Source organism: Pipistrellus hanaki (genome assembly GCF_964339955.1).
Source record: "Pipistrellus hanaki genome assembly, chromosome: 17".
Lineage (NCBI taxonomy): Eukaryota > Metazoa > Chordata > Mammalia > Chiroptera > Vespertilionidae > Pipistrellus > Pipistrellus hanaki.
The window spans coordinates 4113229-4138786 of NC_140519.1; the positions used below are offsets into that span (position 1 = coordinate 4113229).

At 44.4% G+C, this 25558-nt stretch overlaps 1 protein-coding gene across 5 annotated transcripts in view; it reads right to left on the reverse strand.

The window, feature by feature from the left end:
* The window catches only part of RALYL (RALY RNA binding protein like), a 501772-nt gene that overhangs the window by 310635 nt on the left and 165579 nt on the right, over window positions 1-25558 (reverse strand). Inside the window, exon 2 of one of the 5 annotated variants that reach the window (XM_084864795.1) lies at window positions 5976-6097. The exons of the other annotated variants lie outside the window; for them this stretch is intronic. The gene's annotated coding sequence lies outside the window, so the exon portion shown is untranslated. The remainder of the gene's footprint in view (window positions 1-5975; window positions 6098-25558) is intronic. 5 annotated transcript variants of the gene reach the window in all.

Consider the following 25558-nt stretch of genomic DNA (forward strand, 5'->3'; position numbering starts at 1 on the left):
GGCCACCTGGCTGTCTTGTTAGTCTGACATGAGCTTTGGGAAAGACAAAAGATGTTAAAGAACTTATATACTTTTATGCATAGCCCATGGACATGGGGCAATAGGGTAGTGAAGACCTGGGCGTGAGTGAGGAAGAGGCTGGGAGGAGAGGAGTAAAGGGGGAAAATGGAAGACATCTGCAATATTATCAACAATAGAAACAAAACAAAACAAAACAAAAAGCCTGGCCAGTGTTGTCCAGTGGTTGAGTATTGACCTATGAGCCAGGAGGTCATGGTTCGATTCTTAGTGCACATGCCCAGGTTGTGGGCTCAATCCGCAGTAGGTGGTCTGTAGGAAGCAGCCATTAGATGTTTCTCTCTCATCAATGTTTTGTTTTGTTTTTTCCCTCTCCCTTCCTTTTTCTTTAAAATCAATTAAAAAATCTACATATAAAAGGCTAATATGCAAAGTGTCCCCTCAGGAGTTTGATCACTCACTATGACATGTGTTGACCACCAGTGGGCAGCAGAGAATGAAGGAAAGCCCTAGCCATCAGCTGGCAGCTGGTGAAGAGAGGTCCTGGGCAGCAGCTGGAAGGCCTCAATGGGCTCTGATCACCGGCCAGGCCTAGGGACCCTCCCATGCACAAATTTTGTGCACTGGCCCTCTAATATATATATATCTCAAAACAACAGGAAACTATTACTATTAAAGGAAAACTTTACATGTTCTACAGAAATCTCCATTTCAATATAAACAAAATATATGAAAACAATGTGTGTATGTGTGCCTATGTAAGTATATACATTTGTGTAGAGATCCATGCAGAGTTGGGGGAGAACATGGGAGGATAAGTCATGCATGAGGCTGGGATGTCTCCTTTTATGTGAATACTAGAGGCCTGGTGCACAAGGTCCCTCAGCCTGGCCTGTACCCTCTCACAATCCTTTACCCCTTGAGGAATGTCAGACTACTAGTTTCAGCCTGTCAGCTGAGTGGCTCTCCTGCTGTGGGAGTGCACTGACCACCACAGGAGGCAGCTCCTTCATTGAGCATCTGTCCCCTGGTGGTCAGTGTGTATCATAGCAATCAGTCAAACCACAGTTCAGTCATTTGGTCATTAGATTGGTTAGGCTTTTATATAAAAGAGTAGAGGCCTGGTGCATGAAATCCATGCATGGAGGGGTGTCCCTCAGCCCAGCCGGCACCCTCTCCAATATGGGACCCCTCAAGGGATGTTCAACTGCCCATTTAGGCCTGGTGGGACATCCCTCTCACAATCCAAGACTGCTGGCTCCCAACTACTTGCTTGACTGCCTGCCTGATTTCCCCTAGCCACTTCTGCCTGCCAGCCTGGTCACTCTTTAACTGTCCTCCCCTGCCAGCCAAATACCCTACCCTGTAGGCCTGGTTCCTCCAACTTCCCTTCCCTGCAGGCCTGGTCCCTCCCAACTGCCCTCCACTGCCAGCCATCTCTTGGCAGCCATCTTGTGTCCACCTGGGGGTGGTCATCTTGTGTGTTGAAATGATGGTCAATTTGCATATCACCTCTTAATTACATAGGATGTTCATTCTGAAGGTCAATGTTTTGCAAACTGTGATTTTGGCTGCTGTGGCAAAAGAGAAACAAAGAATGCCTAATGAAGTGGACCACCAGGGCCAGCTAGGATCTACCTCTGCAGCATGTGGTGGGACATCATCATTTGCACATTCTCAGATGCTTTCAGGGAGGTCTGAATGTGTGAGCCACTCCTAGGTCCAGTGTGATGCAGACATGGCATCATCAGTTTTATTTGTACAAAGAAGGTTCTAGAGTCAGTGAGGGGCTGCAGTGAAGGCCAGCATCTGGCAGAAAGGCCAGTCCTGCTCTGAGGCAATGGAGATGCATCGTCTCGTGAAGAGGTAACGCTCAGTCCTCACCCCGACGCCATCCACTGTTTTCCTTTCCGAACATCTCAGGGGAACTCCCTCTGGGTTTTCCTCTTAGCAAACAGGCCTTTAAACTTGCTAAGATGCCCTTAGATCTCAGTTCTGGAAAGTATTTTGAGAAGATTTCAGCCGAGTTTGAAGTGCAAGGACACACTGCTACATAGATTTATTTATACTTTGCAGAGCATACTTGTCCTCAGTCTAATTCTCAGTGTCAAGGCCCATGAGAGGCTGCACAGATGGAGCGGCAGCAGCAACCAACCCAGATTTGCCTGTCACCCTGAGGTCTGTCACTTGCCACACACACACACACACACACACACACACACACTCAGATAAACCCCCTCTTCTTGTTCCTAACAGCTGATTCTACAGAGGATCCCAAGGCTGACAGCCTTCCCCTGGAGCCAGACAGAACATCAGTGTGGTATCCGCTGGAGAGAAAGGTTTGGAATCAGTTTTGCCCGGGTGGACAAGACAATGCTGGATAGCATGTGAAAGTTGGGATCACGCATTAGTCTGAGCGTTCTCAGCGGCCTCACCCCGCAGGCAGAGAAGAGGAAGCAGGGAGGAGGCAGGTCTGAAGGATGATGGTGCAGGTGCAGGTGCAGGTGCAGGTGCAGCACAGGGCGAGGAGCGGGAACAGCTGCTCAGACACTGAACTGCAGGCAGGACAGCGGAAGCAATGCTGAGTCTCCTGGAGCAGAATGGACTTAATGGACATGGACACCAAGGGGCCCAGGAAGCTCCAGGTGCCCTGGTGATGGCACACACCTGGTGCTGTCCCCACGGAATCTCCTAGGGCCACGGAGGAAACAGGCACGGTGGGCGGGGCTGGATGCAGCAGGTGGGATGGAGCAGAGGGGAGATGGGGTAGGATACTTTCTGGGCTCTCACATCCCTCCCATGGAGCTCGGGAAGCAAAGACGCCCCGAGAGGACAGCCATACCGAGCCAGGAACTGATTCCACTTGCGAGGAGAGCACTGGGAATTGTCAAGAGGGCATGAAGGTGGCGCAGGGGAGGCCCACGGACGGCGAGAGGAGGGTCGACGCCCAAAGCTGCCAGTGCCAGGCGAGGCATGGGGACCAGGCGAGGCGTGGGGACTGAGAGGTGGGTCTCGGGGAGACAGACCTGCTCTCATGGGATTCAGGGCCACCATGGAACTAGGTTCAAACGAGGCTGTGGTCGGGGTCCCACGGCCATGCTGTGTCATGACTGATGTCCCATGTTTCACCAGAAGTCTCAGAGAGGCTTGCTCGTTCCCTCTGGCTTACAGAGGCCCAAACAGATGCACAGTGAGTAAAACAGGGCACCCCAAGTCCGGAATGGATGACAGCCCTGACTCGCCCCCAGGCTGGAGGGCCGGTGTGGAACAGACACCTCGGGTCTCAGCCAAGGGAGGGCCTGGGCTTCTATCGGAATGTGACGATGTCAGTAACTTCTCTGACCAGAGACCCCAATGCACTGTGGCCTGAGCTCCTGCTCCCCTGTTTCCTCTGAGCCCCTCGGTCCTCCCCTCCCCCGTGCAGCTTCATAGCAGGAAGAAAGAGAGCCCTGCAGCCCTGTGTCTTTAAGAAACTTCTTAGAGAAAGAGAGAGAGAGAGAGAGATTAGTTGCCTGGACTAGGGATTGAACAAGAAACCAGTTATGTGCCTGACCTGAAATTGAACCAGCAACCCTTCAGTGCAAGGGAGGGACTACACTCCAACCCACCAAGCTCCTCCAGCCCCCCGCCCCCTGCCCTGAATCTCCTCTGAAGAGTCATTGTCTAATGTCTCCTCACTTATTTGGAGGCTGCTCACATGCCACCTACTCTCCTCCCTGCCCTGGTGCTTTGTTCCCCCTGCTACCCACACTGGGATGGCTCCCTGGACTCCTGCACCCACCACAGGTTGGTTCTACACTGATCTGCCTGACATTTAACATCCGCTGTCACCAGTGGCCTTCAGTGTAATGAGGACCGGCAGGAGGTGTAATTTTGCTTATCTTTGTATTTCCAGACCTTAGGTTGCATTTGGCTTTAAATAAATGCCCAGTAAATGCCGAGAGAATAAAAAGTGAGTGGACATAGGAAGAAGAGAGGTTTCTTTTATTGCCAAAGGGGGATTATAAGGTATGAAATCAGGAAATGCTAATGAGCAGCAAATTTATGATTCAAAGATTTCTACAAACTTTAACTCGTCCTCAAATGGACCTTAATCACTCACTTTTGTTGGCATGGACCAAGCCTGATGTTGGTACCTGAGAGTATTAACAGGTGTGTTTTGGGCTTTTTTCTTCTTAATATAATGAATGAGAATGAAATGTGTTAATAACAGATTCAGTGCATTTCCTATGAAAACAACCTATACACAAAAATGCTATATACCATGCACTCCTTCGGACTAAGTAATTAAGTAATACTCCTAAGGCAGCTCAGGGATGCATTTTTGTTAACCATGTGAAAGACATCTTTTCTTGGTGCGGGGAGCACACGGCCTCAGGGCCTCCAGGGCTCAGGCCTTGTCCTAACTCAGGCTCCGTTCCAGAAGGGCTGGCGGAGGTAGGAGACGCAACCCATCCAGGCCTCAGGTTTAACTGAAAATGTGTCCACAGACAGAAGACTTTTTCTGAAAACAGAGACAATGTGTTACAGCAAAGGGAGCATGGAGAGGCCTCACTCTAACCACAGTTCCTCTAGGAAGACACCGTGAGTCCTGGCAGCCTGTTCTGGAAGCCAAATGCAGCAGGGTACCAGCGATTGTTTAAGCTGTTAGACTTTTAATTATAATGTAAATATTGGTAGTTGAAGCTGAAATATGCCTGCACATCAAATATGTCCAGAATCACATATCTTAGATGCAATAAAATCATAACAAAAGGGACAAAAACTTGGGAGTAATGGGAGGTGACCTAACTATCTACCCACTAGCCAGCTACAACATGTGGCCCAGCTTCCTTCCCTCCCCGCACCTGCCCTCATGGAAAGCAATGGCGTTTAGTCCTGGGGGACACAGATGCAAAGAAATGCTCGGAACCACAGTCACAGATGGCAGCATGGGTGGTTTTAGCAGGCTTCCTCCTGGGAAATTCCTTCAGTGACTGTGAATATAATGGAAGCATGACCATCAGAAAGAGACCAAACGTGGTTGAAACAGGAGACTACTAACTTTCCTATGAAAATGGCCATTGATGTAGAATTTACATGAATAGGTTAATATGATTTTCAGAAAATTCACGAATTAGAAAAGTGTTATGAGATTATGAGAAAATGATAACACTCAAGGAGGGGTCATGTGAAAAGAAGGTAAGACATTTTTTTTTTTAACACACCAGATGCTATGTTAAAGTATATACTTTTATTAACCCATATTTATTAGTTTATTTTTATTAATTGATTTTTAGAGAGAGGGATGGAGGGTGGTGGGAGGGAGGAAGAGAGAGGGATTTGTTGTCCCACTTATCTATGCTTTCATTGGTTGATTCTGGTATGTGCCCTGACCAGGGATAGAACCTGCCTATAGGGATAATGAACTAAATTACTGAGCTACCCAGCCAGGGCCCTATTCAACATATTTAGATTTCAACAAAGGGTTACACTAAGAAGTGAAAAATCACATGCCATATGAGGTTTCTAACAAATAGAAAGCCCTTCTGAGGTATGTGCCACACAAAATAAATCACCATCAGAAATGATGTATATCAGCTCGCAAAACATGCTGCAGACATGATGGAGAATTTGGTTCGTGACTTAAAATAGGAAAAATACACCATTGTGGATGGCTTAGGAGGGCCCATTAACAAGACTCTTTCTCTAAGCAATCATGCTGCGGTGAAGGTGATTACACACACGCGTGTGTCTCTACTTCACTGTGAGGGCTGCATGCTTAGCAGTTGGAACAATTTACACTTTTGTACATGTTCTTTGTGAAGATGAATTGTGCTTGGCAACCTCCTAAGGCTTTCTACAGGAAACATTCCAGAGAATCATTAAAAATAGGCAAAGTGAGATAATTCTCTCTTTTAACATGCAAAACACATGGTGAAACATGTTGGAATATCTTACTACATTAAGTGGCTCACCGAAAATACATCTAATGTGTACAATTGGAGTATCAATTTGGCTGTATCTCTAAGAGGAGGGACATTTTTTTCCCTCCATCTCTGAGCACAAAGTATCCAGTCAGAATAACAACTACTTTTCCCTAAAAAAACCCCTTAATATTCCTAAATAAATATTCCCACTATTAAATTATAATTATTTATATTACTGAAAATGTTGCACAGATATAAAGATAATTCAAAACCAGATAGCTGAAAAATATTAAAACATTAAAAAGTATCTCAATGTTTTTAACTCACAGAATGTGCTCTCAGTAATGTTAACAGTGGCTTCAGGCTTGGATGGAGACTATCCATTTTTAAAAAATATATATTTTGTTGATTTTCCACAGAGAGGAAGAGAGAGGGATAGAGAGTTAGAAACATCGATGAGACAGAAACATTGATCAGCTGCCTCCTGTATAACCCCTACTGGGGATGTGCCCGCAACCAAGGTACATGCCCTTGACCTGAATCGAACCTGGGACTTTTCAGTCCACAGGCCAACGCTCTATCCACTGAGCCAAACCGGTTTCGGCAAGAGACTATCCATTTTGGTGATGTGTTTGAAGAACTAGAAAAATTTAATTCAAATATGTATACAATTCTATAATTTGTATGCATGTAATTAGCAGTATTCATAGTTCATACTATAAAATATCAGTGAAAAGAATGGCAGTAAATATTTCATTAGGAAAACCTTTCTTCCTCTCCTGGCTTTGCTGCTGTTTATTCTCTTTTTTGTCCTTCTCCCTTTCTGTCCCTCTTCTCTCCTTCCCTTTCAGCACACTCACCATCTATCCCCCGAGCCTGTGGGGCATTCCTTTCCTAAGCTCAGGAACATGCACCAATGCCTGCGGACGCGTTGGGCCTTGGGGTCAAACACGGTTATTTTTACTCCAGGCCCTGCTCCAGCCCAGCCCGACCAGCCGCTGCCAGAGGATGGCGGTGCCCACGCTCAGGGACAGGCTCCCCCTGCCTGTCCCAGCCTCCTTTCTCTTAAGGAGCCAAGCAGGTATCTACCTAATTGCTTTTAGCAGAGAAGGCACTGGAGAGAGATGGCAGATGGCTTTTATCATCAGCATAAAGGCTGAAATGAAAGGAAAAGGAATCTCTAATTAGAGGTTATTAAAGGAATAAAAAAGGAACCTTAGCCTGCCAACCGCTAATGTCACCTCAAAAATGTACAAAAGCCGTTGGGACAGCAAGGCTCGTGAGATGCAGAATGTAAGTGAAACCGCAGGAAAAGCTCCCAGGCCCCTCTGTGCCCGTTTCCCCAACGAGGTCTGCCCACAGGTTCCTGCGTGAACATCCTGGTGAAAACACAGGGAAGCTTGGCTTCATTTTACTTTATTCGGAAAATGAAACACTGCCACGGTCAGGAAACAGAAAGTGAAGTGCAGTCTGGAGCACCTCCTCAGCGGTAGTCTCAGACTGGCTTTGTTTTCAAAATTCCACCAGCCACCTCCCCCCTCTGCCCACTCAACACCTGCCTTCCTAGCTCTCCAAAGAGTCTGCAGTTTTTGTACTTATTAGATTAACATTTGCTCCTCTCTAGGCCATTTGGGATATATTTTTAATTGCTTTTTTACTCTAAAACCAATCCTTAATTAGCCCATTAACCAATCAAAAATTGACAAGCTTTCAATAAAAATTTGCTGAAATAATAAATACCGTGAAAAGAGCAATAACTAATACTTTTGAGTGCAAAGCAGAGAGCAGAGTTTAGGACCACTTAGGACTCACTCTTGCCCAGATTTAACTTGTGATTTTAACAGATGATTACAGTCATCACTTGTACAAAAGAGAGGTTTTATTCTGGACACATTTTATTTTTATTTTTTAAAAGATTTTAAATGTATTTTGAGAGAGAGAGAGAGAGAGAGAGAGAGAGAGAGAGAGAGAGAGAGTGAGTCATGGATGTGAAACATTGCCTGGCTGCCTCCTGCAGGCCCCCGACCAGGGAGGGACCAGGGACTGAGCCCCCAGCATGGGCATGTGCCCAGACTAGGAACGGAACCCGCAACCTTTTACTGAGCTGCACAGGCCAGGGCCAATTTTCCATTCTATAACTCCACTTTTATGCAGTCTGTATTTCCCAGTGAGATATGCTTCTCAAATTAATAAATGTGCATGCAATCCTGGTCAGACCAGGAAAGTTCCAAATGTTCAAACAAACAGCAAGAGCAAACACACTCTTGATGCTAATGTCACTAGTGTAGGGTTTTCCCGGAGACCGGTTGTTAGCAACCACCTTATCAATAGATTTGACTTGTTCACCTTTCTCTTTTTGGAGCCCACAGCGAGGCTCATGACGCATTACAGACCCAGTGCAGACGGCTTCTTCTCAAAGCCAGTGATGGAGGTGGCTCTCTGGCCTGGGCCCCTGCGGGGCTGGATGGAAGAGAGAGGCCCAGGCACCTGCCCATCACCACGCCAGCAGAGCAACTTCAGCACAGCGTTCTCTGTGGCAGGGACTGAGGAAAAGGAGGGACAGCAGGAGGTACTGGAAATGCCCGGAGACTGAGCTTGTGCAGTCTGGAGTCGAAATAGAGAGCAGTCATCCCAAACCCCCAGTGTGTGCCTGAATCCGCAGATAGTGGGGAACCTGCAGGGACTGAGGGGCGGGTGGGGGTTGAGCCTTGTGTGCCAGTGCTGCTTTGCAATCTGTGACCTGTTCCCACGGTGCCTGATATCACTGCACACCAAACCTCTGCCGCACATGCTGCCATGACCCCTATTGCACAGAGAAGGAAACGCGGGCAGAGGTTGCAGAGCTGCCCCAGGCCACAGAGCTGAATCCCTGGAGCACTAGTGCCCTGTGTGTCAGGGAGGAGGCGGCGCTGGCCTGTTCCTTTGTTACTGCACAGGCTTTCTTCTCTGCGTCCAGAAGCTGCAAATCTAACAAAGCTCTCTGTCTGCACCAGCACCCCTCTGAGACTCCATCCACAGCCAGTGTAATCTCCCATCAGGCCCTTTCTGTGCCAAAAAGGACAAATTCCAGCAAAATCTGAACACCTGGGGTTCTTGCAGGCTCCTAGAGAGCGCTGGTACTTCATCCACTTCAGCAAGCACAGGATCTTGAGCCCATCGCGGCTGAAAGGTTTCCTGATTAGGTGAACTTAATTTAGGAATCTGGTTTGATGTTCCTGGGTAAGATGTTATGTACATATGTTTGCGTAAACAGCTTATTCAAAATGGTGATATTCTATCAAAAGCAAGTGCCCAGAAGTGCCACCTTTTATTTTCCACTTACCCAGGATGTTCTCATACAGAATACATTTGCATATATTTATCTACTAGAGGCCTGGTGCATGGATTTGTGCACTGCTGGGGTCCTTCAGCCTAGCCTGCACCGTCTTGCAATCTGGGATCCTTTGGGGGATGTTGGCCTGCCGGTTTTGGCCCAATCCCTGCAAGCTGACAGTCCGACATCCCCCGAGGGATGTAGTCTAGTAATGCATGAAGGGGCAGGTAGCCGGGGAGGAGCCCCAGCCAGGCCAGGCGCCATGCTGCTCCCACTCATCCCAGCCCTGCTACACCTGCCGCTGCCACCACTTGCTGCTCAGTAGCTCTGCCTCAGAGGCAGGAGAGGCTCACACTACCACAGCTATGCTCACCAGCCATGAGCCTGGTATCTGGCACCCATCTGTTAGCTGAGAGGCACACTCTGGGAGCACACGGACCCCCAGAGGACAGATCCTATGTTGAGTGTCTGCCCTCTGGTGGTCAGTGCACAGCACAGCAGCCAGTCAACCCATTGTTCAGTTGTTCCTTCAACTGGTCACTTAGGCTTTTATATATAGAGACTAGAGGCCCAGTGCACAAAATTCGTGCACAGGGGTGTGTGTCCCTCAGCCCATCCTGCACCCTCTCCAATTGGGACCTCTCCAGGGATGTCTGACTGCCTGTTTAGTTGGACATCCTTCTCATAATCCAGGACTGCTGGCTCCCAACTGCTCACCTGCCTGCCTTCCTGATTGCTCCTAACTGCTTCTGCCTGCCAGCCTGATCACTCCTCAAACATTCCCCTGCCAGCCTGTTTTCCCTAACTGCCCTCCCCTGCAGGCCTGGTCACCCCTAACTGCCCTCCCCCGTAGGACTGGTCACCCTTAACTGCTCTCCCCTATAGGACTGATCACCCCTAACTGCCCTTCCCTGCAGGCCTGGTTCCTCCCAACTACCCTACCATGCTGGCCATCTTGTGGCAGCCATCTTGTGTCCACATGGGGGCAGGATTTTTGACCACATAGGGGCAGCCATCTTGTGTGTTGGAGTGATGGCCAATCTGCATATTGCTCTTTTATTATATAGGATAGAGGCCTGGTACATGGGTGGAAACCAGCTGATTTGCCCTAAAGGGTGTCTCGGATCAGGGTGGGGGTTCACTAAGGGCGTGGGGCAGCCTGGGTGAGGGATCTGTGGTGGTTTGCAGGCTGGCCACCCCTGGCAACCCAAGTGGAGGCTCTGGTATCTGGGATTTATTTATCTTCTATAATTGAAACTTTGTAGCCTTGAGTGGAGCCAAACCTCCTGCTTGCTCCATGGCTGCAGCCATTTCTGTTGGGATTTATTTATCTTCTATAATTGAAACTTTGTGGCCTTAATGAAGGCTAGACGGACAGCTTGGCTTCCTCCATTGATGGGGAAACCCAAGCTTCCTGTTCTCTCCATGGCCGCAGCCATCTTGGTTGGGTTAATTTGCCTACTTGCTCCTGATTGGCTGGTGGGCGTGACTTGTTGGTGTAGCAGAGGTATGGTTAATTTGCATATTACTCTTTTATTAGATAGTATTATATTCCCAAAGGTAACTCTATAACCCAAGTATAAAGTAACAGAATTTTACTTTTAATTATTAAATCATTTATTTATTTGTTTATTTTAATTTTTTAAATTGATTTCAGAGAAGAAGTGAGAGGAAAAGATAGAAACAAAAGTTATAAGAGAGAATTATCAATTGACTGCCTCCTGCCTGTGCCCTACTGGGGAATGAGTCCACAACCCAGATTTATGCCCTTGACTGGAATGCTCTATCCACTGAGCCAAACCAGCCAGGGCAAGTAACAGAATTTTGAAAATTTTAAAACTTTATTGTGATGGAAACCCCTATCCATATGATTTCATATTACCAGACTAATTTTTAAAATTTTTCATTTACTCATTTTATGCCTAACCAGTTGGCTCAGTGGATAGAGGGTAGGCTTGCAGACTCGAGGGTCCCAGGTTCGATTCTGGTAAAGGGCATATACCTTGGTTCTGGGCACATCCCCAGTATAGATGTGCAGGAGGCAGCTGATTGATATTTCTCTCTCATTGATATTTCTAACTCTCTCTCTCTTCCACTCTGTAAAAAAAAATCAATAAAATACATTAATAAAATAAAAATTTTATTTGCTCATTTTAGAGAGAGAGAGAGAGAGAGAGAGAGACAGAGAGAGAGAGAGATCAACTTGTTGTTCCACTTATTTATGCATTCATTGGTTGATGCTCATATGTGCCTTGACCAGGGATCAAACTTGCAACATTGACCAATCAGGACGATGCTCTAACCAACTGAGATACTGGGCCAGATTGATTTTCAAAGGGGGTTTGCTGTCTGAGGTCTCAAGAAGAAATATAACTGGACTTTCTTAATATAACTTGGAAATTCACACTCTAACTGGATAGAAAAAATAGTAAGCATCTAGATATACACACAGACACAACACTTAGATACACACACAGAATCCCAAAATATTTATGTAGTCATCTAAGGATGTGGGAGGAAAATTAATTCCTGAAGATTCCTTAAGTAACAAAAATGTATACCCAAGAATCCCTGACTTAAGCAAAAACACTGTGACCCAGATTTAGACTATAACAGCTGGCACAGTTAATTGAACTGCTTTCCTTTTCCTTTTCTTCTTCTTTTAGGTCTTTTTAATATATATTTTTTTATTGATTTTGTACAGAGAGGAAGGGAGAAAGATAGAGAGTTAGAAACATCGATGAGAGAGAGTCATTGATCAGCTGCCTCTTGCACACTCCCTACTGGGGATATGCCCGCAACCAAGGTACATGCCCTTGACCGGAATCGAACCCGGGTCTCTTCAGTCCCCAAGCTGATGCCCTATCCATTGAGCCAAACCGGTTTCGGCTTCTTTTATGTCTTAAATAGAAGAGACTTATCTTGCTTCCATCATGTTTAGTACAAGTCTGTGTATTTCTTGCATTGTTTTTCTAGCTTATGTCCATTATCCATTAATAATAAAAATATCACTAGTCATCAGGGAAATGCAGATCAAAACCACAATCTCATCTCACACTTATACTATAAAAAAGACAAGAATTATGTGCTTGATAGAATGTGGAGAAAAGGGAACCCTTGTCACTGCTGATGGGGATATAAACTGGTGCAGCCATTATGAAAAACAGTGTGGAGGTTTCTCAAATGATTAGGAAAAAAGAGAGTTACCTCATGACCCAGTAGTTCCACCTCTGGTATTTCCCCCAAACCCCAAAACACTGACGTGAAAATATATTTGCTTTCCCATGTTCATTGCAGCATTATTTATAACAGCTAAAATATGAAAGCAGCCTGTGTCCATTGATGTTGAATGAATAAAGAATACACACACATACAAAGATATACACAGGGAAATATTATTCATTCCTAAAAAAGGAACGTTGCTACTTGTGACAATATGTATAAACCTGGAGGGCATTATTCTCAGTATAATAAGTCAGACAAAGACAAATGCCGAATGATCTCACTTACTCAGGGTGGGGCAAAAGTGGTTTTAAAGTTGTGAGTGGGTAAAACACAGTTTATTCTCGCATTAATATTTATGAATTTTTATATCATTTTCCATTACAAGTGACTGTAAACCTGCTTTTTACAGAGTAAGTGTATATGAAATTGGAAAAAAATAAGAAAAACAAGCTCCTGGGTATGGAGAACAGACTGGTGTGGCTGGGGGTAAGAAAATGGATGAATGGGGTTTAGAAGTGGGTGCTTCTGGTTGAGAAATAAATACGTCCCAAGGATGTGATGTACAGCTTGGTGATACAACTCACAATACTGTAGTGTATATTTGAAAGTTGCTAAGAGAGACTTGAAAATGTCTCATCACAAGAAAAATATATATTGTGAGGTGTTAGGTAGACTTACTGTGGTGTTCATTTAATAACATGCACAAGTAACAAAACATTATGGTGTCCACCTGAAACCAATAGAATGTTCCATGTCTATTATATCTCAAAAAAATGAAAACGTGTGAATAATCAAACTAACTTAGAATTTAAAATAGTCTCATTATCGTCACTCCTAAAGAGTCTAATTTAAAATATTCATACATTCAAAGAAACAATTCTATTCTCTTATTAAATCTTTAATAGTGAAGTCATCTTTTAATGTATAAAGCAAAGAAAATATTAATCTTTGGGGGATGAGTTGAAAATATAAAAGAGCATGTAGTTTCCCGATATAAGATTATAAATGATTCCACAACAGCTGCTATGCCTACCAACATCTGGGGGGTGAGCACTTCCAGTTTCACAAAGCCATGCTCTCACCTGAGGCTGGAGGATCCCGTTGGTTCGTTATTGAGTGCAAATCAAGACAGTGGGTCAGAAACAAACCTGGTCTTGTTTCAGTCATCTCGTAGGCAGTTGATCACATATTTTTTAATGTTTTAAAAAATATATTTTATTGATTTTGTACAGAGTGGAAGGGAGAGAGATAGAAAGTTAGAAACATTCATGAAAGAGTCATCGATCAGCTGCTTCTTGCACACCCCCTACCGGGAATGTGCCCACAACCAAGGTACATGCCCTTGACCGCAATCAAACCCGGGACCCTTCAGTCCCCAAGCCGACGCTCTATCCATTGAGCCAAACTGGTTTCAACATATTTTTTAATTTTTAAGAGAAGCTCTGAAAGCTTCCTTTATTTCTAGAAAAATCTTTATGTCCCTCAGGTACTCTTTTATGGAGTTTTATTCAAGACACAACCCACAGCAGAGGCTGTCAGCGAAAAGGCTCCATGTCCCTTAGCGCTCCTGTGCATGGAGCCTGTCAATGGAGCTCCTAACCCGAATTCACCCCAAAATAAACCGTCATGCCGAGCTCCCAGGCTGGTTTCTCTGAAGCAGCATGTCTAACGCGATGCTGTTTTTCTGGGTGAGGATGTGTCATTATTATTTCATTATTTATTATCTAATTCTCTATAGAGAATTATCTAATTCTCTATAGAAGCATCAGTTGAGTGTAGATGAAGCAAAACAAAACATATTCCTTGACCATTAACAGGCTCTTTGCCAACCCCGATGTGGAAGGCAGCGTTGGTGATGTGACATCCAGGTGTCTATATTCCTTCGGAGACTATTCAAGCTGCTAGAGAGAGATTCCACGAGGGCCCTCAAGAAGGAGAGAGAACCCTGGCGGCAGGTGGGAGAGGAGATCTGAGCTGGGCCTTGGCAAACAAACAGGATCTTGACAGGGTAACTGGGCCCGAGTCAGACTGCGTGAACCAGACATGAAGAGCCCTAACCAGAGTGGGTTAGTTTCCCTGCCATTTTCTCACACACCCAAGGCATAGCCATTACAATATTTCTCAAAAAGGACACAATCGCCCGTGAGAGAATGTTTTCTCCACTGCGGGGCGCTTAACAACATCCCTGACCTCTGACTACGAAACACTAGTAGTCAGGCCCCTTCATTCTGTTAGTTATGGAGGAAACCCCAAGTTCCCGCAGGTTTCAAATGCCCCAAATGCTGAGTAATATACCCATATTCCACCACTGGGTCAAGAATTCAATGAAATTCCTGTTTCCATAGACGGAAATAGAATGGAAGGGGGGAAGAAAGCGTGTTAGCACACTATCAGTTACCAAGTGAGGAAGAGCCTTGGTGCAGCTGTAGCTGATATTTTAGAGTTGAATTTTAGAGTTGATAGTGGCCAGATCAAACAGTGTCCATGATTTCAGATTTCATTTCATATCAGCACACTGAGTGCAAAGAAACAACTTCCAGGTCACACATCAACTTCATGGAAACTAAAGACCAAAGACCTTAAATAACTTATCAAATTAAGGTTGTCTGCTGCAACTAAAATGAGAAACTACTAGAGATTTTTGAGAAGTGATAACTTAATTAGATGCATCCAGAAATAGTGTATTAATGTAAATTTATTGCTTAAATAATCCAACAAAATAACAACTGTTTTCCTGCCTTTCTTTGTGAGTTGGCATCTGGGCAATGGAACTCTCCCACGTGGACATGCACCCCAAAGAAACCCAGGCGCCCACCTGCTCCGCCAGAGATCTTACTCAGAGGGCTGAAACACTGTGTGTATTTAAATATTTACAGACACCTCATCCAATTTCCCTGCAAAATGACCCATGTCTGCCTCACACCATGGCTTAGACCAGTGGTTCACCCATATGTGACTTACACCGGGGTTTAGACCAGTGGTTCTCAATCTTCATAATGCTGCGGCCCTTTAATACAGTTCCTCATGTTGTGGTGACCCCGACCATAAAATTATTTTCATTGCTCCTTCATAAATGTAATTTTGCTACTGTTATGAATCATAATGTAAATATCAATGTCATGACCCTGATAGAGGTTCTCAACCTGTCTCGATCCACAGGTTGAGAACCGCTGCTGTAGAGCCTAAGATCATTGGAAAACACAGATACTTATATTATGATTCATAACAATAGCCAAATTGCAGTTATGAAGTAGCAACGAAAATAATGTTATGGTTGGGGGTCACCACAACATGAGAAACTGCATTAAAGGGTCGCAGCATGAAGGCATAACAAGACCATGCAGTTCTGTTCACAGGAATGTGAATATTCCCTCATGAAGCTTGAAAGAGGTGGAGATAAATAAAGGAAGAATTATGCATATAACTGGATGCTTTTGAAAGCTGTGTGGCTTTGTGTACAGTTTAAAACCAGAGGCCTAAAGCTGATTACAGTTAACAACTATGTATTGGTTGCCCAGGGGGCAGCTTAAATGGATAAGTATGGAAATTGTGAACAATTTGACGCAGTCCCCACCACTCCATATCGCCTTACAGTAGGCAACTTCAGAAATCTGTGTTCTGGGGCATGCTGGAATGTGCCATCGTTGGCAAGTGTTTACATGATGGGTTTTGGTTAAAGACTGCTGTGCAAGCATATTTCTATCTGCAGGGGACTCCTAGCAGATTAAGCCTAGACTTAAGGTGAGCGTGGATTTATATAATCATACACCTCAGCACACTAGTAATTAATAAGTGCTAGTCCTTATTATTCTTTAGCAAAACAACACTTCCTGCTGCTGGGAAAGTGTGTGTGAGCAGAGGACGTGAATAAAATGCTTTGGCATGATCTCCTGGATCTAATTTTATGGAGTGTGCTCTAAGGAAAACTGACATTAGGAAAGTGAGTTTCAGCAGAGGACTGAGCTATAATAAAACTTCCTTGGATGGTTTTTAAATGTGCCACATTGCACTGAGCCAATCCTGCCCGTTAACTCCTGAGCAATGCAGCTTCCAGCCGTGTCCCATCGGCCCTCCTTCAGGTGTGAACGCCAGAGCTAAGTGCTCCAAAATTTAAACTTAAGATGCGGGATCCCAGGAAGAGACGACCAGCATAAGAAGAAATTGGGCTTACCGCGCGTTTTAGGAAAGAATAGCTTTCACATTCCCGTTGAAAGAGGAGCTCGTGACCTCATTTCCTCCAGGAGAAACACGTGGGCTGAAGTGTGTTGTTTGGCATACGAGACCTGGGGAAGCATAGAGCTTAACAATTGACCACGGTTAACTAAACCAGCCGAACTTCACCTTGTAAAACCCAAAGGCACGCTGCTCCTTGAGAGGAGGGTTGGTGTTGGAAGTGCCTGGGGAGTGAGCCCTGTGTGGTCGGGTTTACACGCAGGAATCCCAGTGCCTGCCGTTCCCCAGTGACCCAGAGGCCCACGCTCGCTTGGTGCAGCTTCAGCCCCACAGCATCGCACAGATGTCTCCCCCCTTCATAGCTGAGTCGGTGCCTTCTCTACACTTACCATTCTGAGCATTTAGCACATCTTGTTGCATCAAAATTCGGATAGAAAAAAACCCTGAATCAAACTGTTTACCTCAACTGAAGTCTGCCTTGAACAGTTCATAAGAAGGGAGAAGATGCAGTGACGAAAGCCAAGGAGATTTTGAATGAACTTGAGTTACTATGGAGTTTCCTCAAGAAATTAAAAATGGAATTTCCAGTTGACCCAGTCATCCCACTTCAAGAAATATATCCTAAGAAACCTGAAACACTCATCAGAAAGAATATATGCACCCCTATGTTCATAGCAGCACAATTTACAATAGCTAAGACTTGGAAACAGCCTAATTGCCCATCAGCAAATGAGTGGATTAGAAAACTGTGGTACATCCATGCAATGGAATACTACACTGCTATAAAAAGGAAGGAACTCTTACCATTTGCAACAGCATGGATGGAACTGGGGAGTATTAGGCTGAGTGAAATAGGCCAGTCAGAGAATGATAAGTAGCACATGATCTCCCTCATATATGAATTCTAAAGAACCAAACAAACAAATGATAAAAAATAGACCCAGTCATAGAAGCATGGACAGAGGGAAGGCTGGGGAGGGTGTGTGGGAAGAGATAAACTTGTATGCATATATGCATCACCCAGGGACACAGACAATGGCATGGTGAAGGCCTGGATCAGGGGAGGAGAGTAGCAGGCTGGAAGAGGTTAAGGGGGGTTGGGGGAAGAGAACCCATGTAATATTTTCAATAATAAAGATTAAAAGATAAGAAATAATGGCATAGACACTCTCTCAGCTTATCTCCCCCCAGCACCCCCTGACAAGGAGAACTGGTCTCCCTGACGAGGAGCGGCCTGGGGCCAGAAGGAGCCATGAGTGACCTGCTTGTCTGCAGGTGAAACCCACAGCCCCACACAGATCCGCCAGGAGCTGCTGATGACTTGTGTGTGACCGTCCTGGAGACGTCTCTACTGAACAGTCACATGTTCATCCATACGCTGTTCCCTCTGATTCTAGGGGAAGCGGAGACTCCCTTGGAAAGAAACTTGGGCCGTCCATACAAGGAGTGGCTCTGGCCAGGCACACCAGCACTGCTCTCCTGTGGCATTGAGCCCCAGAAGACTGAGTGCCTGATGGGGAGAGAGCAGCGCCTCCCCACCCTTTCCCCTCCACCCCCACTTCTCTGGAAACCAGGAAAAGACACACTTTCTGCTCTGACCCAGCAGCACTGCAACGATTTGTCTGGTGGAATAGCTGGAATTCTTTTAATACTTTCATTGATTTCAGAGAGGAAGGAAGAGGGAGAGAGTGAGAGAAACACCAATGGTGAGAGAGAATCATTGACCGGCTGCCTCCTGCATGCTCCCTACTGGGACTGAGCCTGCAACCCAGGCATGTGCCCTGACCACGAATCTAACCATTGACCTCCTGGTCATAGGTTGATGCTCAACCCCTGAGCCATGCCACCTGAGCCTGTATTTGTCTTAAATTTCCCAAACAGGGGCCATGGGAAGGGTTACTACTGTGTAGCTTTGCATTAGGTTCCTATGGCTGCCCTGACAAGTTACCACAAACAGTAATTTAAAACAACTCCAAAGCGTTCTCTCCAGCCTGGTGGGGCTGTCCTGGTGAAGCTGTCCTGGGTCCTGGCGGTGCTGTCCTGACTGAGCTGTCCTGGCAGGGCTGGGAGCAGGAAGGGTAGCAGTTTCTCACTCCTTCGGGCTGCGAGGGGACGCGGATTCCTGCCTTTCCCGCCTTCCACAGAGCATCCTGCCCACCTCTGCTTCTTCATCCCACCTCCTTCTGCTCTTGGTCTCGCTTCCCTCTTACAAGAACCTGTGATCACACTGGGCCCAACTAGATAATCCAGGGCCATTTTCCCATCTCAGAATGCTTAATTCTATCTGCCAGCGAAGTCCCTTTTGTTCTAGTCACAGGGCTGGGATGAGGAACTGGACATCACTGAGGGGCACCATTCTGTCTACAAGGCTGTGATAACTGAGCCAAGTTTAACAGACGTTAGGGTCTAGCCTCAGATGTCTTATGAACATGACCAGAAAGCAATCTGAATAATTGCAATGTGACCAATATTTTGAAAAATAACATTTATCAAGCCATAATTCACAAGACTTTAGAAAGCTTACTGACCACTTTTTAAATATATAAATTTTTGAGTTGCTATTTTCTGTTAATGAACACTAACTGGATATTTCAAATATAGGTAAGATCAAAGTATCCATATCAAAGCCATTTCATTAATTTCCCATGTCTTTTGGCCTGCAAGGGCTTGGATAGCCAGTACCTACAACAAAAGTAAGTGCTTTTCAATGTCTAGTGAATGAATGAGCAAATGAATAAAACCATTTCAGGTGGCTCTATGTTCAAAGACAAAATCCACTTTTATCTTTCCAGATTTTCAAAGCAAAGTAACATTGCTGGTTGAAATATTAAGTGCAGACCTGAGCTTCCATCAACTGCTGAAAACTCTGGAATTTTTACACAGTCCTCATTTCAAATACATGCTGGTCCTCTCCACAATGTCCTCAATAAAACACACCATCATCGGAAGGAAACGCTTTCAGATACAAATGATGCCTGGCTGTCTTTCCGGGTAGCTGGGAAGTGTCCTGATCAGGCCCTGACCAGGTGCATTTGACAAGCACAGACATGCTTCTAACAATTTCTTGTCTGAGAGCTGGTACTACTTTTTGCAGAAATAACTATCAAACATGAGAAATATTGTAATTGGTAAATAATATATGTGCAACAAATGTATATAAAGTAAAATAAGTATATTGTATGTTAACTTAATATATTAAGATACATGCATTTTATTTATATTTATAAATACTACATATTTTATTTGTATTATATATTTATATATTAAATAAATACATATCTTATAATTATTTAACATATTAAATAAAATGAATAGATGTTAAAATTTAAAAAACATGATGACTTTAAAACTGTCCAATTTCCAAGGGAAATGTGATCATATTAGCAAGCGTCTGCTTCTCTCAGGAGGGGGCGCCCTCACAGTGGCTGGTGCGTCACACTGGGTACGGCAGTCACAGGGAGGATGTAGAAGGAGCCTCCTGGTAAGTACATTTACCTTTTTAAGTATGCCACCCTGATACCTATCACTTTAGAAACTTTTACCAGGGTTTTCATTTTAAAATCAGTTTCAAAAAGGATAGAGCATACATTAAAATAGTTTTATTCTCCTTCTTGGAAAGTCCTGCCACTAGGCTGGATCTCAGGATTCCACTGTGCCTTCCACTGTGAGGCAGTAAGGCAAGCGGGTGAGCATGTCAATCTCTGTCACATGTTTAGTGCTGTTCAGCAGAAACATAGTAAGATGTCATTGATTCTAATTTCCCGTGTTCTCTGGAGGAACATGCACTTGCTAATGGTGCTCGGTTTCACATGCAGATGACACTGGAGTTTTGTTAGAACGCATTCTCCTGGCATTTCTTCTTCCAAAAAGAAAACAGTACACGTGTTTGATCACAGGGACACTCACTTTTAAAATTATATATATATATACTTTATTGATTTTCCACAGAGAGGAAGGGAGAGGGATAGAGAGCTAGAAACGTCGATGAGAGAGAAACATCGACCAGCTGCCTCCTGCACACCCCCAACCAGGAATATGCCTGCAGCCTTGTCCAGAATCAAACCTGGGACCCTTCAGTCCGCAGACCGAGCTCTCTCCACTGAGCCAAACAGGTTTCAGCAACCCCCACTTTTTAAGTAAGAATCAATCACTTAAGTAAAAAGTCTTTAGATGTACTTTTACCTTTTTTGTGAAAATCCTTTGCACAAAATGGTAAATTATCAAATAAAGCATCTTTTATTAAGTCAAAACATTTCTAGATCTTTCTTCAGTAAATAAGGATCATATTTATACCTGGTAAAGATTTCATTGTAACATATTGATAAGCATTGCATACTTATAACAATAAGAAAAGTCCTGTCTGAAACAAGATGTTAAACACTTTTATTCAGTGACATATTTTATCCCATAGATAAGAAATACCAGTATATTTTTCTTTATAGAAGGGAAAAAATTACAATTCAACACCCGGAGTTGCTTTTAGATTCTTATTCAGATTGAGCAATGATAGAAAGTAGGATTTTTACTCTACATGTCCTGATTTTATTACTGCTGGGTCATGTGACGTAGGCTAAGTGAAATATTCACAAGGAGAACCAGGGGAACCATTCTCCTGTACTTGTTTTCAGCTTCAGTTCATGTCTATTTTGATGTATTTCTATGAAACTAAGGAAAGTTAAATATCAACAACTTAAAACTGTTTGGTAATTATAGAATATCTTTGCCACAAATAATCTATTTATCTATAATCTGTTTACCTAGTTATTTAGTAACGTTCTATTTTGCATGGATTAGACTACTCCTGAAAGTATTACTTGGTTTTGTGTGATGACTCACAGTTAGATTATAAACTCACAGGCTTGGGAGAAGAGCTCGGCTTGCAGGCTTTAATCACATTCCCTAAGGCCCTTCTGTGGCACAGAAGCCTGGAGTGTGCCAGGAGGGAGAATGGGGCACATGTACCTCATCTTCTGAGGTGACTTAAAGGCAGGGTTGGCATTGGAAGTATGACTTAATCAGTTTTTCAACTCAGTTCAACAGGAAGACGTTCCAGAGATCTAGAGGTCTGGAACTTTCACTTGTAGAAGCCAGAAATAAGATTTGTATAAGGATAACAACAAAAAACAATTAATACTCGCTGAATGCTTACTGCTCCTCAGATACCATGCTCAGAGCTTTATATTCCTTAGCATGTTTAATTGTCATAGCATTTTATCAGGTCTGTGCCATTTTATGGTGAGTGAATTGATGCTTAATGAATGTGTTACTTTCACAGACATATGGCTCATGAGGAGAAGGTCCCGAACTTGGAAGACTTGATTGTGAAGCCCCTGCTCTTAACCCTGTTCCATACACTGGGAGGATTGCAGTGCTTGCGGCTGGCTTCTTGATGGATGAAGGCTGGATTGTGTTTCCTGTGGTGAGCAGCCTTTAAGATGCGTGCCTCTAAGCCCACTTTCTGGTGTTGTTATCATAATTAGCTATTTTTCATATTTATAGGAATAGAGCAATGGGGAGGCCAAGCATTACAGCATAGTCAGCTGGGCAGCTTCACCAGGAATCTACCACCTCACACTCACCAGGGAACCACTGGCCCATTCCCTGAAGATCACTGGGAGAAGAGAGCAAATGAAAGCAGAGATGGGTGCACACTCAGTGAAGCTGGAGTGATGCACAGGAGGTGCTTGCATGTCAGTCAAGCTGGGAAACAATGGGTTGGCTAGAAGGGCAGAGCCACCGGAAGTGTGCAAAATCTTGGAAAGTAAAATGCCCAACAAAGAATTCCCTCTCTCTTGCCTGCTCTTGCCTTTTGGTCTCCCCCTTCCCTCTTGCTCCATGACCCATGCACTTGACCGCCATGTGGCTTTAAGCAGCTGCATGTCCTAGGGCCATGCAGACCCACATGCAATGGACTGCAGCTGGGAGCACAAGCTGAGCCAGCCAGATGCTGGACTGGACTGAACTTGAATATGGAGGAGAAATCCTGAGCAGTGACCTTGCTTCTTGCCCTGCTAAAGACAAGACTGTTCTCCTTCCATGCTGGGATGACAGAGATGAGACTTTAGAGGGAGCCTCCCTTCATTTCACATCATCAATAAAGTTTCCCAAGAAACCTCATACTCCCCTGGAGGTGTCAGGAAATCCTTTTCCCTGAGGCACCCCGAGAAGTCCACTTTCACCAATAATACCGGTGCTGATCTCGTTAACTCCTTTTCTACACTAACTTGTTTCTAACCAGCAGTGCATGGCAATGTTGAGTAGATGGCATTCTTGTGGCTGGTTATAGAAGACTTCATTTTCCTAAGTCGCTCTCTCTACAGCCTCCTCTGTCTAATCTGTTTGATGAAGGGATGGTCTCACATTGGACAGGAGCATATGGCAAGGGTTTGAGAGCAGCTTCAAGCCCACAGCCAGCAAGGAGCAGAAGTTCAGGTCTAATAGCACTCAGGGGCAAATTCTGGCAACAGTCCATCAGTGAGCTGGGGAACAGATCCCTCACCTGTTAAGCTTTCAGATGAAACCCCGGAACTGGTCACCATCCTGACTGTAGCCAGGTAAGAGGGACTGAATTTCTGACGAACAGAAATGGCCAGATGATGAATGGGCATTGTCTCACATCACTAAATTTTGGGGTAATTTGTTACACAGAATTACATAACTAGAACTTTTAGTGAATTATCTATGTTAATCAAGGCAAGGACTACACTTTATTTGATTTCCTGTATCCAGCAACTAGAAAGCAGCTAACTTAGGCCACATGACTAAGTGAAGAGTAAATAGAAGATTAGATAAAATGACCTGTAAGATCATTTAAAACTTAATATTTTATTATTATAACATGTAGAATATTATTAGTTTATCTAACATGGTCCTATACACTTCATCCAAATAAAAGATATTACAAGTAAAATAGCCTGAACTCAATAACAAAGATATCCCCCCTCCCCGCCGATCAGCCTTCCGAGGTGTGTTGAGATAGAATACAGACACAAAAGATCCACCCATTGCAAATATACCATTTTATAAATATTGGCAACTGGGAAATATTCATGTAATCAACACCAAAATCAACATATAGAGTATTTGCAACTCTGGAAAAGTGTCCTTGTGCCCTTTCAGTCAAGTCTCTTCCTTGCCATTCTAGGCTGTCTCTCACTATAGTTTCACATTTTCTAGAATTCCATATATAAAGACGTGTTTTTATATGCTTGAGCTGTTCTGCAAATGCAGTAGATGTAAAGATATCAGATCACATAAAACAGCTGTAGTAGAATTTAATATTTTTGTTTTTGACTCATAATGTCACATGTAAATATCGTTAGTAGATTCTCGTTATTTTCTAAAACTCCTCATAAATCCCAATTTCTTTTCCCTATGAACATGGAGAGAAAAATAAGAATAGCTTTTGTACTAAACTCTTCAGCAGTGGCATTTATCTGAATGTTTTTTTTTAAAGCTGAAAGAACCTTGGAGCTATAGAGAAACAGAAAAGGATTTTACATTTAAAGTTAGAATTGTCTAGGTTTTGCTACAACCTGGCTCTTTCACATTGGTTCTCGCTGATTAAATTTTCAACTGCAACACAATCAGGCCGCTTTCAAAAGCTTGGTCTTTCTTCCCATGGCCTGTAAGAGACATGCCGCCTTCCAATAAAAATGTTACACACGTTTCCTTGAATGCAGGACTGATGATGGGTGGATGGACAACACTATGGACACACTGCATAAAAGCCACAGTCCTCACTCTTCGCTGGGAGTAGTTGCATCAGCCGACTTCAAATTTGGACAGCCTTTCATTTAACAAATACTTACTGAATTCTCACACCCAGTGAGCTAGGTATTGTGGGAGCTCTATCAGATGTTTCTTCCCTGCCTGGGGAAAAAGACTAACAGTTACTAGCACACCTGCAGGAGTCAGCTAAGTTGGATACACCTTGATATGCCCACTGCACAGAGGCTCCACTTTATGTTGATGGTTTCAAAGTAGAGCCCACACAGTGCCTCGGCTGTCCACCCCAGTTTGTGGATGCCATAGCTTACTACTTGCAGTCCCACTCACTCCCCGTGCGGACAGGGAAGTGGAAGAAGCAGTCTCTACTTGCAGGAGCTTACATGAGCACAAAGGTCCATGTGCAGTCAGACTCACGGAGAGGTAAACTGGGTTAGGACTTGATTAAGTTCAGTGGCCACAGCACAAATAACCCAACTTCTAGAGTTAGGTTTCCTTTAGATGTAAATGAGTCCTCTATCTATCAGGAGACAGGCAGCAGGACCACTCCCCTCACTTTAAACATTTCAGCTAATGTCTTTTTTATTTTTTTAATTTTTAAAAATATATTTTATTGATTTTTTACAGAGAGGAAGAGAAAGGGATAGAGAGTTAGAAACATCTATGAGAGAGAATCATCGATCAGCTGCCTCTTGCACACCCCACACTGGGGATGTACCCGCAACCAAGGTACATGCCCTTGACCGGAATCAAACCCGGGACCCTTCAGACTGCAGACCGATGCTCTATCCACTGAGCCAAACCGGTTTCGGCTCAGCTAATGTCTTAATTGAGAGCAACAACAGAAAGATTGTAAGGAAAAGCTGCTGGCACCCCTCCTAGGGTTCCCAACAAGCGGCCAACCTGACTCCACCTCCTCTGGCCTCTCAAAAACAGACTGTAGAGTGAACCAAGAGAGAGAGTTATAGAGGCAACCACATGTCTTCCAAGATGGGTAGGGGGAGATGGCTATGTCCTCACCTCCACACGGGCTCCACACACATACCCGAGAAGCAGCCCTGAGACATGGAAGAGGAGAGAGTTGGGCCCTTTTCAGACAAGACTCTAGTGTCTCACTCTACCCATGACCTTGTGAGCAACAGAAATGTACAGGCCAGTTTTGACCATGACCACAGTGATGAGATTCTGGAAC